Source organism: Pleurodeles waltl, chromosome 10, assembly GCF_031143425.1.
Source record: "Pleurodeles waltl isolate 20211129_DDA chromosome 10, aPleWal1.hap1.20221129, whole genome shotgun sequence".
Lineage (NCBI taxonomy): Eukaryota > Metazoa > Chordata > Amphibia > Caudata > Salamandridae > Pleurodeles > Pleurodeles waltl.
Genome location: NC_090449.1, coordinates 637,545,121 through 637,564,074, shown reverse-complemented (window position 1 = coordinate 637,564,074; position 18,954 = coordinate 637,545,121). Strand labels below are relative to the sequence as shown.

The following is an 18,954-nucleotide window of genomic DNA, read 5'->3' as shown; positions in this document are numbered from 1 at the left end:
ACCATTCAGTTTATGTTTAAACTCTCTCATAGCTAACACTTTAGTTTTTGCAGCTAAGATGAGTTTGTGTTATAAGGTCTTTGTTTGTAATAGTATTCTGATAGCTCTGCTTGTTTTGCAAACATAATGCGCTATACTCTCTAATGGGTAAAATATGATAATTGTTCCAAAACACTACTCTTTTAGTTGGCTCGATAGGGACATCTCACTACTAGCAGTGGTATTGCATCTTCTGCTGTTTACTCTACAGAGACATCTAATCATAACCAGGGGTACTGCGCCACTTCTGAGTCCACAGTTAAGTGATATTTAAAAGGCCTGCTAGGCCTGAAAATGTGTAATTCACTGTGGGGCATATTTATACTTTTTGCTGCAAAACTGCACTAACGCAGTTTTGCATCAAAAAGTTTTGCACCGACTTGCACCATTCTTGAGCGCCAGTCAGGCACCATTTTTATGGAATGGCACAAGCCGGTGCAAAGGGTAGGCTAGCGTAAAAACAAATGACGCTAGCCGACTGGGGGTGTCAGTATGGGAGAAGGGGGTTTTGCACCTAAAAATGACGTTAGGCAGGTTAGAGTAAAAAAAAAAAAAAGACCCTAACCAGCCTAGCGTCATGTTCTGAGGTAAACCATCCATACCGCGTGACTCCTGTCTTAGAAAAGACAGGAGTCATGTCCACCACCTCAATGGCCAGCACAGGGGACCAGGCTCCCCTGGGCATGGCCATTGCACACAGTGCCATGTAGGGTGACAAATTTCAGGGCCCCCAATAGCACTTAAAAAGAAAATACATACCTGTACTTACCTATACTTACCTGGGATTAGGTCCCCCATCCTCTGCTGTTACTCTGGTGTGGTTGGCGGTGTCACTGGGGCCTGGGGAGGGCACCTGTGGGCTTATTCCATGGTGTTCCACCATGGAAATAGGCCCACAGGTCCCCTAACGCCTGCCCTGACCCAGGCGTTTAATAATGGTGCAAAGCAAGCTTTGCACCATTATTTGACCCCTCCTCCCCCCGTGCGTGATTTTAGCACAGGAAATAAATATGGCACTAAGGCCATAGAGTATTTTTAGCACAGGAACACCTACCTTGCATCTTATTGACACAAGGTAGGTTACCACATCCACAAAATGACTTTAACTCCATAACTTTGGTGCTTGACGGGTCTAGCGCCAAAGTATAAATATGAAGTTAGTTTTGCACAGAATTTGCATTAACAAAAATGCCGCAAATTCGACGTAAAATAAGTATACATATGGGCCTTAATTCACAAAGCCAACATAAAGAATTACATGACTTGTCAGGAGTTCTGCAAATTATAGATGGAAAACAAAGTCAAGTATAAATAGACACCCCCTAACTTGTCTTTCCAGACATTGACAGTAAAATCCTTCAATTTCCGAAAAGGCGACTCCACTTCCATGTTTATTTGAGGGCTAGGCAGAGCACCACTATGCTGTTGTCCAGCCACTTCACAGCGCTACCCTGATAGGCACAGGATGGGTATTGAGAATTCGGGTTGCTAACCTGATTTCTGTAATTCAGCCCCAGTCAGACCTGATACTATTCCTTTTTGATAGACAGCACTTATCATGTAAGATGCTTCTGCTGCAATAAAAAATGTTTATGTATACCCTGCTGCTGCTCCTTTGAGCTAGGCCTACGATACACATTGGTATATAAAAAACAGGAATCTGTAACTCACTAAAAAGTGGGCTTTGTCACAAAATATGGTCAGATGGTGTGTTTGAGGGCCTCTGAGTTGCTTAGTCTTTCACTTACTCATGTAGCTGGACGTTGGTTAGATCCCATAATCACTACAAGCAGCTTGGTCATTGTAGCTAAGCTCATTCTATTGACATGAAAAGATATTTCAACAATTCCATTCTCCATTAGCCTACCTGTCCTGGTAATACCTAATTGCCCTCAAGGTGATCTGGATGGAAAGATGAAGGAAGCAGTGAGCGCCACTGCCTCCTCAGCCAAAACAGCCAGAGCTTTGATGAATGAAGCAAGCTCTAAACTTAAACTCAAATACTTATTTCAGGCAGAGCATGGAAAAACTAAGCTTGGTGTTCACCAGCTCAAAATTAAATGGAGAATCATGTACGCCTAGGACCAGAGGACAGCATATTAAAGCTACACGGAAATCCTACAAGGAGCTAATTCGGGTAGCCAAGAAATTAGGGGGATATTTAATAGCCCCTGGCACCACCGGAGTGTCACCTTTAGTGATGCTCCTGTGGCACTATGCACTGCACCGTATTTAAAAGGTGACGTTAAGCCACTTTTTGTGGCTTAACGCCACCTTTTATATACGGCCCCTTCACACGCAGCACTTTTCATGGAAGGGGTGTGCAATGGGTGTTGGCGTGCCACAGCAACACCCATTGCATTGTGACCCTGACCCAGTTTTGCCAGTTTTTGTAAACCTGAGGCAGCACCAAAATCTAACGTCACCCCTTGGGTGGAGTTCTAGTGGCACGAAGAGGAGACATTTTTCTATGTGTGATGCATTTTGCGGCACACATAGAAGGAGCAAATCGCCATTGAAGATTGTTTTTGTGCAGGAAGGGACACCTTTCCCCACAAAAACAATCTCCCCCTCAATGCAGCCATGCTTGCACTATGGTGCAAGGGTGGTTGCGTTGGCGCGTGGCAGCAAATCTTGTACCGGCGCAGGGGGAAATACATGGGTGCGTCATATTGTTGTAAATACGCTGCATCCCTGCTGTTTGAAAATGACGGTGCACAATGCTGCCAAATGTGACGGAGCGACGCGCACCGTCATTTTCACTTAAATCTGGCCCTAGATTTATCTGATTGTTTCTACAAAGCCCCTGGTCTTGCAAACGGGGTTTGACGGCTATGAAGACAAATACTTGACCTGCAAATCCACCAAGCTGGCCAGACTGATGTGAGTTCTTCCAGCAAGCTCTGTGAGAATGTGTTCAAAGTTTCTACAGAAAGAAAAGCTCCAAAAGTCTCTAGGATACTGAAAATGATAATATCAGTACAGTAACTTTCTGTGACCTAGTCCTTCGGCTGAGCATCACAGAGATGCACTGGCTATATTGTATTTCATTCCAATCTTCAAGTGGGATCGCCTTGATACAGTTCTTACTACCTGTCCTTTAGGTCATCACAGGACCTTTGTTCAGCTAAAGAACACAGTTCCCTCAGCCCAAACTGCTGCAGAAGCTTTTGTCAATCTTTTAAGTCTCACACAGCTCCAATATTTTGCCTAAAGTATAGAAAACAGCCATAATCAAAATCACTATTAAAAAAGCTGTCTCTAAATTCGGCCCACTTAAATAACTAGTGGCCTATGTCACTGCTTTCCAATCTGGGTAAATTATTGGACAAACAATCCTTTAGCCAGTTGCTAAGGCACACCTAAATGGTGATGGTGTCTGCAGTAAATCATCTATGGAGATTGGTGGGCGGTGGTGCTGTTTGGTTGCTGACATTACTCTAACCTCACAGCTGCATTTGATGCCTTCAATCATGCCATTCTTTTCCCCAAACTCTATGACAGAGGCATTAGTACATGAACCGCTGGTGAAAAACATTGCAGCACACCTTGTTATGGGTCTGGCTATGAATTAGCCTATCACACCCATAATGAAACAACTACGATTGCAACCGATTTTTCTTACTGTTCCAGTATTTGTCCAGAGAGTGATCAACCTAAAAGGTGCTGATTTTATGGCCCAAATAATTAAAATTAAAATGCCCAGTACAGGTCAGGCAGAACGTTCTTGTAGGTGTATAAATGTATTTTTCTGTCCATCAGATCCGTACTGTGAGGTAAAGAGATAAAGCCTTTTCCATTGCTGCCAGCAGGTTCTGGAATCCTTTACCTCTAGTCCTGTACAACGAACTAGCACTTGTCAATTTTATCTGTGGGAAACACATTTATCCTCTCTTGGGATCAAGAACAGGTCAGGGGTTTGTCATAGCACCAAAAAGCTGTTTGCATATCTGTGCTTTACAAATCTGAAATAACAGAAGAGAACCTCTCATTGATTTTCACTTGGCCTACTATGTACATAAATGCTGCTTTTGTCCTGCATACAACACAAGAAGGTAGCACGTAAAATAGAGGGGCTTGATTAACCAAGGGTGTATTTCAAGTCCCAGATGCTCAGATGTGCAGCATGCACGTCAAAGAATTGCAACAGGCTTGCACTATGCACAGAAACTCCAGCTCTCAGGGAGGATCTTCATGTTGTAGAATGGTTGGTCAGTAAGTGTAGGTGTTGCAGTCATCATTCCTGCACAAATAATCAATAACTAGCAATACATTTACTCTCATCACCCATGTTCATGAATGGACAAGGCTTGATGACGCCATCAAACACTTCACTCTTAACATATATCCTGGGACGGGGCACCATTCTTCTTCCTGTTCCCAACGAGTCTTGCAACCTGTGATTGCAAAACATGAGCACTGTAATGCCAGTGCGGTGAGTAGACATCAGAAGGGTTCTCGTTTCTTCTGTCTCACCTGAAAATCATGAAGTATGTCCACTGGTCACATCCACTTGCTACCCAGTTTTACTGGCACTCATATGCTTTCTTCTTATTCAATGGCTTGCCTTGTTCGTTATGCATTTGTCCCTTCGCTGAGCATAACATGTTTCTTTCCATGGCTCGGTTTTTAGGTAACTACTATTTTCTTTTTGCTTAACCACTCCATGAAATAGCATGCGTTTTCCGGATGTCTCACTCGGGTGCTTCTCCCCCACTCCATTTTGTTCTGTCTCATCTGCGTACTGTGCTCCCCCTGCGCTGTGTTGCTCCCTCTCACCCATGTGTTTTTCTCTCTCCTCTTCTGCTTCTTGTTGCTCTCTCTTGCTTTTTTTTACCCCACCTCTGGCCACTCCCAGTTGCTTTCCACCCCACCTGCTCCTCCATTAACCATTAACCCATTCCCACACTTCTATTTTTAATTAAAAAAATTATACTTTATAAAAAAGTGCTTTTGCACAACTTCTTTATTCATTTGCCAATCAGTTTCCAGTCATTATTAAACAAAAATGCATTTGTCACCAGGCATGCAAGCGCTTACAAAATGGAGATGCTGCATCATCGTACCTTTTTTCTCCTTTTGCTCATGCTGTGTTCCCTACAGCACTGTGAGAACCAATACATCTTGAAGTCAAGACCTATTGGCTTTGCCAGTGCTTGCTTTCTTGTCCATGTCTACAGAAGGGCGAGGATAGAAAACGTGTATAACAATGTAGAGGCTGTTAATTAGCATAGCAATACCTACCTCATATGTGATCACTGTCTGCCTTGGGCACTCCCCTGCCACTGGCCTTCACTTGGACAAAGTAATTGAAAAGAAGTAAGGGTGAGATGGATAGCATTTGTGAGGATGTTTAACTCTGAAAGAGGGGTGTGGTCACAACAGAGTTGCCTATGACCCCCTAGCCTGCCCTACTTCCTTCACTAACGCTTAACCTCCACAACAGTGTGTGCAGTATCACCAGAGCAGAAGCAAGTGAGCTCATTTTAAAAAATCATCCAATCACACTCCAGGAAAAAAAGTTTCTAAATTACCCTAAAATGTCTACTTTATGTTTCACAGCAGTGTCAGGCAGATGGGAATTTGTCTAGTGACATTCAAAGTGTGATAGTTACGACATCCGCAAGATTTTACATGCAGGATTTCCACCGGGTGGAACCTGTGAGGTGAGGAAACTGAACCAATCCGTGTTTTGGACCTTTCACAACGTTATCCCTATTACAAGGTACGGAACTAAAATGATGGGGCACTGCAGCCCAAGGTAAATATCTCAATCCATGCTAACAGTATTTACTGGATTAACTGTTACTGCAACAGACCGCCGGACTCAGAACGTACCTCTTGCTGTCTTGTATCAAATGTGAACAAGCTGAAAGTTAAATCCATTACACAAATAGTTATATGGTTAACTCTTAACATTATTATACTCTTGGTCCATTTAATCAAACACAAAGAGTTCTTTGATAAGGCAACATTTTCCTTCAAATAATATATCTATAAAGTGGAACAGAAGAGGAAATAAAGGAGGCAATATTTTTAATCCAAATTGCTTACCACGTGATGGCTTTAGCTCATTTTCAGATCTGCCTGCAAGACCTAATATTTACGCAATGTAAAGATTGGTCTTTGGAACAGGCACCCTTTCTTAGCCTTTGGCTTGTTCTAGTCAGTCCCCTTCCCCCACTGGCTGGAGACATTGTCAATCACATCTTGATTCCGCCCTGACAAGTAGCTCTTTATGACCATATGCTACTGGACGTTTAGTGTATCATTCTGCTCCCTAAAGAGTCTTATTGCAGGACATAAGGGACTATTCCTGTGTGAAAAAGTACACTCATCCATATCGTTAAATTCTTTATCAGTAGAAATAACAGTCTTAAGCAAACAGGGTAAATGGGCCTGCTGCAAAGAACAGATCTGTATTTTATGTGGCTAGCTGAGTGGATTAGTAAATCCAGGCTTTGCCAGCACTTTAATACAAATGAGATGCATGTGAGAGAGGGGATTTGGAGAGGTGAGGTACACTTTGGCCAGGTGGTAGTGAGGGAATCCAAGGAGAAGATCAAGGGGGTGGGGGCACCAAAAAAAGATTGTTGCACCGGGGGCCTCCAGTGCTAAAGCAGGCCCTGTGCATGAACTAGTGCATGCTATTGCAGACTCGAGCCTATAAAGTAAAGGTTGATCCAAACAACCCAGAGGAACCTGGGTAATATAAGGAAAACAGCAGAGGGTTACCTCAAGGGATAAATGAGAATCGGAATATTACTTGAGCAACAGTAATAGTGTCACTTAATAACTTAATTTTTGTCATCTTTTCAGATCGTTCTTGATCAATATTTCCCTAACTCAATAATTTTATAATTTATGTTTATACACATAAGTACAGTTTCACCATAACGTATAATGACAAAACATACAACAATGAAAGTACAGCGGCTGTAGCACAATTATTGGTGCGTGTTTCTATCTTTAATATCGTCCATTTTTCTTTATTCTTTATATCAGTGGTTCCCAACCTGTGGTCCGGGACCCCTGGGGGTCCGCAAAGCCTTCTCAGGGGTTCCGCGAGAGCCTAGCAAATGAACAAATATTAACAAATATTGACAAATTAGGTCCCCAGCTTCCAGTAATGACTCAGACGGGGGTCCCCGGATTCTAATGATGATTCAGTGGGGGTCCCTGGGTTCCATTAATGTTAAAGTGGGGGTCCACAGAAATCAGAAGGTTAGGAACCACTGCTTTATATCATTAAAGGTAGAACAGAGTCCCTTTCATGTGGCATTTGGCACAGGAAGGGTGCTCTCTTAGAGTACATTTTCTGTAATTCAGATAGAGATAGTCCAATATATTACCCAAAGGTAGCAGGAAAAATATCCAAAGTCTTTCGCTCCTCTTTGCTGGTTTTCAACAAAGAAAAGTTCTCTATTGAGCAGACTCCTCTGACAGGAGGTCGACATGTTTCAGATGGGCTATTCACAGCCTCATCAGGACAAAGACAATGAATTGCAGGGATGCCTAAAGCTTAAAAATGTACACACAGTTACTGGAGTACTGGAATATAAACTGGGCTTGAATCACTGGTGAAAACCTAGTGGAAAATTGACCCAGTGCCGCCACCACAATCAGATGAGAAAGTTCAGTGAAAAAATATGTCTATAAAAGAAGGGAGGGGGAAACTAAAGATTATGTGCTATGTATGCATTCTCCCTCATAATGACATAAAATCATGGAAACGGGCTACCATTGTATTGTGAGGAGGGATCATGTATCTCCATCAGGTAAATCCGTGTGAGTTTACTAGAATACTTTCATACGTTTTATAAATCCATGGGTGGCCAAAAAGGTCTCCCTTTTTAGGGGGGGCGCATTGTTAAATAAAAGAAGGAAGGAGAAGACCATTAAGTTTGTAATTAAGTTAAAGGCGAAGTGGTGTAGCTCCTGTCCCATGCTATCCTCGTTTAATTGAGGGCGAGATTTAGGAAATATTTCAGGGGACTCTTTTTTAGTATGCAACTGGCCGCCTTCATCTACAGGGTTTGTAACGTGCAAGGTGTCAATCCCGAGGAGATGATAAGAGGAAAAATACACTGAATGCCATTGCAAAGCCTATTGATGATGTCTGTGGACTAGTGTTCCCTCTTACCCCACTATGAAGACTGTCTGGGCCTGGAAACCTTGCCACTGTGGTCTTGACCTGCAGGGATGCCACAAGTTACTGAACCGGTGTCCTAGAGAGATGAAGCCACGCTTTCCAAATAAGTACCCCACTCCTTGGGAAACCAAAGGGCCTGAAATCGTGGTAATTACATCAGTCATCTTGGAATCGGTATGAGTGCATGTAAAAGTTAAAAATACATTATGGTGGTGTACTGGGTCAGCGTAAATACAAATATATATAATGAAATAAATATATCACTATAGTAATGAAACAGAAATACCAAGTTACATCTATTATTATTATTACTTCCAAGGCACGGATCAATGTAGTGTTACACGGCTGACATTTCCCCCAACTGTAATAGACACTGTTAAAGGAAATTCCTATATATTGACAACAAAAGACGCTATATTCATTTTTCATATATAACAATCCTAAAGTCCTCGGATGCTAATAATTTTCCATGGTTCATTGGAACCAAAACGTGAAACAATTGAATAGAAGTTAATAAATACAAATGTCTGAGTTGAGTAACAATTAAGCGGCTATTGCTTTCCACAGTATATGGGGTTTCTGTAATTTATTTTCACCTAAAAACAGTTTGATAACCCATTCCTGACCGCCACAAAAAAAGAAAGTGCCATCATCTATTACATGCGGTTTGTACATTTAACCCAGGACATAAGCGAGCCACTAAAAGTCTCATTTTTGAGATATGCGTGTGGAGTCTCTCTGGAAGGATACATTATTAAGGATTACAGTTGATGCACTTGGGTGTAAATTAGTTTCAGCCATTATGTTCTAATGAGTGACTTTAGTTCATCGTGTTCATTAAGATCATTAATGGCTGCATGAAGCTTTTTCACATATTGTGCTTCTCTGTCTGACAAAGTAGACAAGATGGAACCAGCCTCTCTCGCATCTTCTATAGCTACAAAGAGAACTGACAATTTAATACTGTTTTCATCATTCGTAGTGTTTCACCAAAGGTACTCCTTACATATCGTATCAAATTCTCTATCTGTGTTGCAGGATGCAAACATTTACAGGTTGGGTGGTTTGTCCAATGTGGTGTTTTTCAGACGAGCATGCTACATAATAGACTACATTTTTGGTGTTACAATTGGAAAATCTGGTCTGGTTAATGGTGTTGTCATTAAGAGTCACAGCTTTACTGTCTGCGTAAAATTCATAGATGCTTTAGTGTCCACACCTATATTGCACTCACTTGTACTTCTGGTAGCCCCAGAAAATTAGTAAAGTCAGGTCACTTGGGTGTTCTGGCAGCTCTCACAAAGCATTGATGGATGTTTTTTTCCTTTTTTGAATGAAAAGATGGGAGTAGGTAGAACTTAGGTTTGTCAACATTTTACGGGTTCCGCACCTCAGAGCTGAGGAAGGCAGGTGGTTTTACCATGTCATTCCTGGTTTTGAGTCAGGGAAGTAAAAAAACAACATATGGTAACCAGTTGCGGCTCGCAGCACCTAAAAGGGGCGGGTGCGTCGCGATGGGGAGGGCAAGGGGGGATAGGGAGAGGTGAGAGCGGGGGGAATACATACATATTTTATTTAAATAAAAACTTACCTTAACTTGCCGTGCGCCGCTCCTCCGTCGCAGGCTGCAGGCACAGGCTCCGAGCCTGCCCTGCGCCAATCCTGACGCTGCTCAGCGCAGCGTCAGGATTGACTGGGAGCGCCCAGCCATAGTTTATTATCCTTTCGTTCTGAAAGTTTTGCAGCTTCTGCTGCTGCCGGGGAAGGGGGGGCACCGCTCCTCCACCCATATGGAGGAGCCACCCCTGATGGTAACACAGCACTCGGTAAATATCTCACTCAACAACATTAACAGTATTTACTGGGTGAGGTATTACTACATTAAAGATTGTAGACTCAGAACAACCCCCCACCCTTTGTTGTTTCCTACTAACATGAGGAAGGTGTATCCTAAATCCATTACAAAAATAGCCATAGGTTTAAATTATTCCATTAATATAGCCTTGTCCATTCTATCAGATACAAAAAGATATACTTAATAAAACAACCTAACCTAAACTAGCCAACGTTAATTACCTGTGGATGGCTATATTACATTTTTAAGTAAGGCTATTTATTACTAGTGTGAGTTGATGCAGAATACTGAAAGCAGCAGACAGGTTAGTGAGCATGGAAGATCTATGCCATTCACGGCTGGCATGCTAGCAGACACTAACATACAGTCATATGTGAGTATGTAATTAAAAACCTCTTCACATATCTGCAGGCTTTTTGAACTCATGACTAATAGGGACTTCTCATATTCCTACAAATTTTTAGACAGAAGGCCTAAATGTACTGTTGAGACTCGTTGACTCCTACAGTTACGGTTGAAATGCAGACAACACAATTTTAGAGGTGCTTTTGATTGAATCCTATGAACTCTATAATTCTTAATCAATACCTTATTTGAACTGTTATGAAACCCAGTGTTAAAAGAGCATCGCACCCTCAGCATTAATTTCCATTTGTTGTTGGGTGGCTTTAACGCATAATCCACTTTGATTTTATTTTCTTCCACAGGGGATCCCTGTTTTTGTCCTTAATTTGTGGTAATTTTCCAATTAGTTTAACAGAGGAAAGTGTAACTAATGGGTATACTTTTTCAAATAATCCCTACGGATCAGCTATTGTTATATTCCTTTGTATGACTCTGGTTCTATACAGGTATAGGGTTTTTCTGGGCTTAATACCAATGGCGAGCTGTGGCACACAGGTGTTTTAAAGTGGAGATAGGTGCCATGTTTTGCCAGCATCTCAAAAGTGAATTCACACAGGAAATATGTTCTATATAAGAGATCTACTACAGTTACCAGTACGATGGAGAAGCGAATGTATATCAGTGAAAAAGGGGGAGATACTGTATGTAGGCAAGAGATTTGTTTATATAGGCTTCTCTGCTGCCACATGCACAGAAGTATACTGATCTCCAAATGTAACAGGCTGTGTAAGATTGTTAGACCTGGCATCCTTGGCATGGCCACCCTTGTCTTTTTTGCCTCTGCTTCCCATGTTTTGACTGTGTACTTGACTCCTTTTTAGCTGTTTTTGGTAAGCTGGGCACTCTACCACTGCTGACCAGTGCTAAAGTGCAAGTGCTCCATGTGTAAAATATATGTGTAACTAGCTTTTCCATGATTGGCACATGTGATGTACTAGTAAGTCCCTAATAAAGTGCACTAGAGGTGCCCAGGGCCTGTAAATCTATGCTACTAGTGGGCCTACAGCACTGATTGTGCCACCCAAATGAATAGCCCTGTGGCTCAGACCTGCCATTGAAGTGTCGGTGTGTGCAGTTTTAAACTGCCAATTTGACATGGCAAGTGTACCCACTTGCCAGGCCCAAACCTTCCCTTTTGATACATAAGGCACCCCTAAGGTAGGCCCTAGGTAGCCCCATGGGCAGGGTGCAGTGTATGTTAAAGGTGGAACATGTCCTGGTGTGTTTTAAATGTTCTAACAGTGAAATACTGCAAATTTGGGTTTCATTGTTGGAATGCCTATTTCTCTCATAGGTTAACATGGGGGCTGCCTTTAAATGTCTTTTAAGTGCAGTTTCCTTTTGGGAGTAGACAGAGATTTGGCGTTTTGGATCTCTGAGCTCACAATTTAAAAATACATCTTTTGCTAAAGTTGGTTTTTAAACTGTCAGTTTCAAAACGCCACTTTCAGAAAGTGGGTATTTTCTTGCTTAAACCATTCTGTGACTGCCTGCTTGTCTATGCCCTTTCTCGGTCAGACTGACAAGTTGGTCTGTTTGTGAATCTTCTCTAGACAGTGACACAAAAGGAGCTGGGTGTAGCCTGCATGTCCTGACGGGCCATCTGGGCTGGAGTGGAGTGGTCACTTACACCTAAATGGGCTGTGCCTGCCCTCACACAATGCAGCCTCCAACCTCCTAGTGTGAGTCTTGTGCAAGTCCTGGGCAAGGCAGGATCCTGTGAACAACAGAGACTTTCCTTTAAAGTCGGCCTTCTTCAAAGGTAGAAAAGGGGATAAGTATTGGCCTCAAAGCCCCAGATTTTCAGATTACTTCTGGAACCAACAGGAACCTCTGCCAAGGAGAAGAGCTGGAGGAGGAGTATTGCCCCTTTGCCTGTGACTGTGCTTTGCTGGGTTGGCATGCAGTTGCTGCTTCTGCCTGAAAGAGGACAAAGACTGGACTTTGTGGTATATTCCTGCATGTGAAGAACCTCCCAGGGCTTTGATTGAGCTTGCCTCCTGTTATGAAGTCTCAGTGCCATCAAGGACTTCCTCTGCCAACACTTGGACTTTCTTCTGAGAATCCTGACCTGCAAAGTGATGCCCTATCCAGTCCCTGGGCCCTTGAAAGGTGAAGCTGGTAGAACAAGGATTGAAATCCAAGCACATGGAGCTGTGCAAGGAACTTTTCGATGCACCACCTGCAACGCAGCTGCAAAAACGACGCGCCACCAGCTGCGCAACTGACTTTAACACACCACCTGCATTGTGGCTCAGAAATCGACGCATCACCTGTATCGTGGCTGGAAACATTTCTCAACACCTGCTTGCGGCTGCTGAAAATGAAGCAAACCCCATGCTGCTCGTTTTCCATCATTGTGTGGTCAGATTTCACATGCATCATTGCTGGGCATCAAAGTCATCATGAACCTTCGCGGACCCAAGGTGCCACATCCGGAAAGTGAAACATGGACTTACTTGCAAGTGAGAAAATGACCCAGCACTGACTTTTTCGATGCACAATGCCTTGTGGCTTTATTTTTTTATGCAAACCAGGTACTTTGTGTAACAACATTTTGATTGTTTTCCATGGAGTAAGACTCTTTTTACTTTAAAATTACTTTAAAATTAATAACTTTACTGGTGTATGCTGGATTTTTCTCATTTTGGTTTGGTTTGATTTAGATAAATATTGCCCATTTTTCTAAACTGGTGTGGTGTCCATTCTGTGGTGTTTTCACTGTATTACTGTTTGTGTTGGTACAAATACTTTACACATTACCTGACTGATTGTGCCAAGCTACAAAGGGGGTGAGCATGGGTTATTTAAGTGTGTATCTCCATTGTCCTAACTAGAGTGAAGGTCGCTGCTTGGACAGAGTGCAAACTGACTGCCAACCAGAGTCCCCATTTCGAACAAAAACATTCCTAAAAATCTCTTTTACCTATATTTCTACATCCTTGCCGACGGCTTACTGAAAGTGCTGGGTCTTAATAAACAAAACTGTTCAAAAAGAAGGCTGTCAGAGCTGAGACATTCTCAATGTGCGCTCGTAGACCTGAGACGCTTGGGTGATTAGTGCACTATACAAATCAATATAACATAACATAACAAGGACGTCAAATTTGGTCCTCTTCAATGACAATGTCAGAATGAAGTCATAATTCTGAAAATGACACTTTTAGGTAGTTGGCAGTTTCTTCGTCTAACCTTTGATGGCTGCTGGTTGTGTCATGGCCACATGACTGTGAAGAGCACAGGTCCAGGCCTGCTCTTACAGTGACCACCATCTGCGACACTCTCCCTGCTCCTCGTGGCCTCCTCCACCGCAAACTGGACTCTGCATCGTACTTTGAGATGATAACATTTTCAGCTGGGCTAACCTGGTCCCTGGATCCAGCCTGCACTCCACAAGGTCAGCCTGATCATGCAACTTTTTCCTAGTCTAGCATAATCAATTGACCTGGGGTGGCACTTTGTGCTTTTAGGTGCTATATCTAACTTTAAACTTGAATACATCTCAGGTTCTACTGATTGGACTTTTCTGTCATTCTAGTATCAAGGTATTTATTAAAATGTTTTCTATTCTTCTAAATTGGTGTGGGCATTTTCTTATGTTTTCACTTTCTTACTGTATGTGTGCTGCATAAATACTTAACACATTGCCTGGAAGTTAAGCCTGACTATTTTTGTGCTAAGCTACCAGAGGATTAAACACAAGTTCTTTTAGTGTCTTTTGTAATTCACCCTGACAAGGATTGTGGTTGTTGCCTGAGAACTTGAACCCCACTCAAATAATAACCCAATTTCCTATAGGTGCTGTTCACAGCATCTCTTTTATTATAACATGCATGATGGTAAGACGATTTTGATCCTGTTTCCAAGATTCCTTATGCCAGCACTCTCCTCATCATTCACCTGGAAAGTCAGACCTCTGTTTCCCCACAGATCTATGCACTCCAATGCTCATTCGGAATCTGCACTCTTCCTGCATTGCACAATTTTAGTCTTCTCTGAGAAAGAGTCGACCATTCTTAGTTTCAAAATTAGAATGGGGAGTAATACTATAATAATGTATGCTTTATCCTACTCCAGGGTGCCACAGCTTGGAACATGTGGTGTTCGCCCACATGATTTGTGCATGTTTTACTAAGCAAAAGGCCTCTGGTTCCGCATCAGTGGGCTATGCCATTTGTGCAGCAATTATAATCCTGATTGGGATGCAAAATTGAAATTGCACCTAAGTCTGGATTTGTGTGGGTCCTAAAATGAGGGCATAAGTGTTCCTCTGTCTCAGTACGACAGAATTGTTGCTGCCTGGGTCTCGCACATGGAGTCCCACTTCGTGGACAGTTAGTGCTGCATTCTAGAGCATACACCTCACCTTAGCTCCACCTTCCTCACCTAAGTGGAGGAGATTGGGGGCTCCAGGAAGTCTGAATCACACTACAGGGCCTCTTTCACTCTTCTTGTTGTTGAGTTACTTCCAGGCTGGGGCCAGCAGGCTTAATCACCATTGGAGTCCTCAGCCCAACCTCTTTTTACAGGGTTGCAGCGCAACCCACCTTTCCACTTAGCCTATGAGTCTAGGGTTAATGTGCAAGTTCTTTATTAATAGAAATGTTCTTGTAGGTAGTCATATTTAGGAGATGGTTAATTAATCATACTACTCTTGTATTAGATTATTAATGTGCATACTTTTTACATTTCCCAATGTTCTTCTTGTGCGTCCAGTTTGTGTTGCAGGTGGCGTTAAATTGTGAGCCAACGGTTTTGGTACTCTAAATCAACAAATGAAGTGTGTACAGGAGAAGGGGCTTCGAGATAAGAATTCTGCAATCATTTGAAATGTGCCCAAAGGAAGGGGGCCTTGTGACAAAGTCTCTGAAATCATTTGACAGGTCCTCAGTGAAAGCAAAGGGGTCAGTGTATTCCCTGCTGAGTATTGCACCAGTTGTATGTTATCCTGGTGATTTTAGGTTAGTCAGGTTGGTAGCCTGTTTAGGCTGTATCCTCACTGGATGCTTCTGGATCGCCCCCAAGGTAATTGATCGAGGTATCCTGCCTCTTATATTTCTTGGCCCACATGCAGTATACACCTTCAAGTAATTGTGTTAATGAGTTTGGATTGGTTACTTGGCTATGGGTGCTACGCGCATACTTCATTGCATTTTGTGTCATGGAAAACACAGTTTAGAAGCACATGGAAAGTCTTCATTTTTTTCTGTCCCTTTTTCACCTTGAAGAAACCTTCTCGAACCTTACAAGAATACTAAGTTTGGATATGGACATCAACATGTTTGTGACTATACAGTCTGACACTCCGTCAACATTTTCTATAACCCTAACCTTCAACATCAGATAATCTGCCATGGTAGCAGATTTTGCTCTCTGGCTACGTGCAGCTACAGGCCTAAAATTCTGAATTTTGTGAAGCGGGGGATTTAACGTTGCAAACGTAATTTTTTGCATCGCACGTATGCTTGCTTGTTAAAAAGCTGCGAGAATCAAGACCTCTCCTTGAGTCATTGAGACAACTGAATTTAGGGTAAAAGACGTGTAGTTTATCTCAAGGAAATGCTATCACATTTACATCTGTTTAAATTCATACTCACAACGTCTATGATTAATTGCTAACATATCCACATTACAGATAACGCAGGCACAGATTTACCAATAGATAAGATTTGTCAGTTTCATAAGGGTCGGTACAATGCGACGCCCTTACTGTATGGAGCAAAATCAATTTAGCTGACACACATTTCCACAATCGGTAATTTCTTACATCTAAAAAAATATAATAATTAAAAGGTTATGCAATTGAAATTCCCATGACAAGGCTATATGTCAGAGGATCCACATCATCAAAGCACATAACGTTCAGTACTTTGTTTTGTAACAATATTTTAAGACTATAATATTTTCTACAATAATCTGCAATATACCTCTTGACACAAAAACACGGAAAAACACAGAACACAAAAATGCAATTATCACAAAAAATAGAACAATTTTGCACAGAAATAAAATGGATTGTGCAACTTTTTGGAAAGCCACACGGATTTCGATGAGATTTAGTAACAAAGTATCACCCTGGCATGGTATCAGTACTGATAAAATAACAACAAAATTCTCATCAAGCCTTGCAACAGTTCAGGAAGTACATACAGCATATTCAACAAAATCCAATGCATTGTTGTAAATCCTATGCTTTAAATGGGCCTTGCCCCTCTATGTCTCAGACCTAGTAGTAATTAAAAGCAATATTTGGCAAAGCCAGTAGGTTTGGCCAATGCAAGAGCTGGTAGCTTTGCCAATTTCTTTTAGTCATGTTGTAAAGCAGAGTGAAGTAGAAACAAATGGAATGGTGTGGCTTGGTGTTGAATGGTGTGGGGTGGCAGAGAGTGGAGTGGAGTAGAGTGGTGTAGAGTGGCATAGAGAGGAGTGGCAGAGAGGAGTGTCGAGTGGAGTGGAGTAGAGAGGACTCGGTGGCGTAGAGTGGACTGGCATAGAGTAGAGTGGCGTACAGTGGAGTAGCAAAGTGTGCTGTGGCATAGAGTGGTTCTCAGGGAAGAAGAGTGGCGTAGATTGAAGTGGCATTGAACACAGTGGAGTTTTGTAGAGTAGAGTGACAGAAGAATAGCAAAGAATTCAGTGGCGGGGAGGGGAGTGGCATGAATAAAGTGGCACAGACTGGAGTGGTGTAGAGTGGAGTGGAATAGAGAGGCGCAGAGTGGAGTGGATTAGAGTAAAGTGGCATCATGTAGATTGGTGTTGAGTAGAATGGTGTAGAGTAGAGTAGAGTGGTGTAAGGTGGAGTATCCTGGAGTAGAGTACAGTGGCTTGGAGTGGTGTAGAGTGTCATAGAGTAGAGTGGCATTGTATTGAGTGGAGTGGGGTAGAGTAGTGTAGAGAGGCACCGCGTGGAATGGAGTGGCGCAGATAGAGTGGAGTAGTGTACCATGGAGTGGAATAGAGTGGCATGGAGTGGCGTGGCGTACAGTGGAGTTTAGTGGCATTGAGTGGAGAGTAGAGTGGCATAGAATATAGTGACACAGAAATTTGCAGTGGTGTAGAGTGCAGTGGCGTAGCCTGCAGTTGTGTAGAATGATACAGAGTAGAGTCAATGGCACAGAGTGCAGTGGTGCAGAGTAGAGTGGTCCAGAGTAGAGTGTAGTGACGAAGAGTGCAGTGACTTAGAGAAGAGTGTTGGCGAGGACAGTACAGATGAGCTACGTAGATTGTGGTAGATTAGAGTACAGTGGCATATAGGTCAGTGGTGCACAGTACAGGAGATAGGCATGCAGTACAGTGGCATGGAGTGCAGTGGTGTAGAAAAGGTGCAGCATAGAGTGCAGTAGCATAGAGCGGAGTGGGGCAGAGTAGAGTGGCCTAGAGTGCAGTAACACAGGGTGCAGTAGCATACAGTAGAGTGATGCAGAGTAGAGTGACAGAGTGTAGTGGTGTAGAGTAAAGTGGAGTGGCATAAAGTGGAGTGGCATAGAGTGAGGTGGTGCAGAGTGCATTGTGGGATAGACTGCAGTGGTCTAGGGTAGAGTGGAATGTCAGAGTTGAGTGGAATTGTATGGAGTGATGCAGAGTAGACTGCAGTGGCATAGAGTGGAGTGGTGAAGAGTGAACTGGCATCCAATGGAGTGGGTCAGAATAGAGTGGCGTTCAATAGAGTGGTATAGAGTGACCTATAGAGTGGGGAGGTGCAGAGTAGAGTGCAGTGACACAGAGTGCAGTAGCACAGATTGCGGTGGCACAGTGTGCAGTGTAGTAGAGTGGAAGGCATTGAGTGCAGTGGCATAGAGTGGAGCGGTGCAGAGTGCAGTGGTGCAGGATCCAGTGGTGTGGAGTGGTGCAGAGTACAGTGGTTTACAGTAAAGTGGCGCAGAGTAGTGTCAGAGTGTAGTGACAGAATTCAGTGGCGTAGAGTGGAATGGCAAAGAGTGGAGTAACAGAGTGCAATAAAGTAGTGCAGAGTAGAGTGGTGTAGAGGGCAGGGACACAGACGGCTGTGGCAAAGAGCAGAGTAAAGTGTCAGAGTGAAGCGATTTAGAAGGCAGTGGTGTAGAATGGTGCAGCACCGAGTGCAGTAATGCAGTAATGTAGAGTGCAGTGGCATACAGTCGACTTGTGCGGAGTAGAGTGAGGTAGGATGCAGTGACGTAGAATGAAATGGTGCTGAGTTCAGTGGAGTAGAGTGCAGTGCCATAGAATGCAGTGGTGCAGAGTACAGTAAAGTGGCATAGAGTGGAGGCGAGTGGTACAGAGTAGAGTGGTGCAGAGCACAGTGTAGTCACACAGCGGTGCAGTGGTGTAGAGTAGAGTGTCGTAGAGTGCAGAGTGCAGTTGCATTAAGTGCAGTGGCATAAAACAGCGCAGAATCGAAAGGCATAGACTGGAGTGGCATAGAGTGCAGTGGCGTAGAGTGGAGTGGTGCAGAGAAGACTGACGTAGAGAGCAGTGACATGAAGGTGAGCACTGGGAGAGGGGTGGTGCAGTGTAGAGTGCA

General features: G+C 43.1%; 1 protein-coding gene across 1 annotated transcript in view; it reads right to left on the bottom strand.

Annotated features, from left to right (window-relative positions):
- The window catches only part of DPP6 (dipeptidyl peptidase like 6), a 1,951,083-nt gene that overhangs the window by 1,765,198 nt on the left and 166,931 nt on the right, over positions 1–18,954 (bottom strand). The gene's annotated exons all lie outside the window — the stretch shown is intronic.